This window comes from Gavialis gangeticus, unplaced genomic scaffold (assembly GCF_001723915.1).
Source record: "Gavialis gangeticus isolate Ggan-Ray unplaced genomic scaffold, GavGan_comp1, whole genome shotgun sequence".
NCBI lineage: Eukaryota > Metazoa > Chordata > Crocodylia > Gavialidae > Gavialis > Gavialis gangeticus.
In genome coordinates this window covers 25,370,062-25,371,359 of record NW_017729001.1, presented here as the reverse complement: position 1 = coordinate 25,371,359, position 1,298 = coordinate 25,370,062, and positions in this window count along the sequence as shown.

Here is a 1,298-nt window from a genome sequence, read left to right as displayed (position 1 = left end):
GTGGAGCAGTGGGGGGCAGCAGGATCGCTCTCTCCCCACCCCAGCCTGGCAGCACCTGCTGAGTTGGCGGTTTTTTCCCCTACAAGTGCTGGGAGCTGGGGCAGGCGGGGCAGCCTTTGCCGGGCTGGGAAAGTGGGTGGGGGATGGGCTTGGGTGATTCAGAGATTCGGCGGCAGCCAAATCCATTTGGGACAGTTATTCGAATCACCAGATCGAATCCCTGTCCCCTGAATTGGCCAAATCCAAAGCGAATACTGGCCGCTTTGCACAGGCCTAATAATCTTCATCTTTGCACCTCTTAACACCCAAGAGGTATCACGCAGTCTCCGGGCTTCATTCTTTTTAGTGCTGGAGTGGGTCCAGCACCTCACACAGAGAAGTAATAATTATCTCCTCCAAAACGGAGTGGGTTTTCTCATTTCCTATCACAGTGATACCTCAGACGTAAAAATCTGTGCTTCTGACCATTTCAGCCAGTGGAAACACCTCTATTGACTTCCCTGGATGTTGGATCTAGCACAGAGGCAGGGAATTATTTTGGGCAGAAGGCTGCTTACTGAGTTTTGGCAAGCCATTGAGGGCAGCATGACAGGCAGCCAGGGGCAGATAAATATTCATTTTCTAAATTTTTTAGAAAAATGATAGAACAGCTTGGTGGGCCGCATCCGGCCCCCGGGCCACATTTTGCCCACCCCTGATCTAGCGCAAGAGAGCAGAGAAACTTTACAAGCAAATCCTTAAGAAACACAGAAACGCTTCAGTGAATTGAAGTTCAGTGTTGCTGTAGATGTGCCAGTTATAGGCATCTGTTTTGGAGAATCATAATAGCAGTAAAATATTGTCCAGAAGGATTCCTGCATGGCTATTAATCCTTTGTATGGCAGAGTTAGCAATGTACAGGTTTATAAAAACAAGAGATATTGTTTATTTTCTATTCTTTCCCTTTTTTTAAAGTTTTCTAAATAAGTGTAAATACCATGTGTAAACCTTACTTTGAAAGTCATCTCAGTCAGTGACGTGCATTGCATCAATTGTCCTGTTTTTAGGTGTCACAGGTGCAGTTTTGTGTTGCCAGAAGGCAGAAGGGAGAGAAATGCCTCAGTCATTTTATCTTTAGCCACTACATTCTTATAATAATCATATAGCCAGACAAGATAGTCAAAGCACTGGACTGGGATTCAGAAGATCTGATTTCAGTTCCCAGCTTTGTCACAGACTTTATTGTCTGACTTGAGCAAATCACTTATCAATGCATCAGGTACTCAAGTATAAAATGAAGATGACAGCATTTCCTTTCT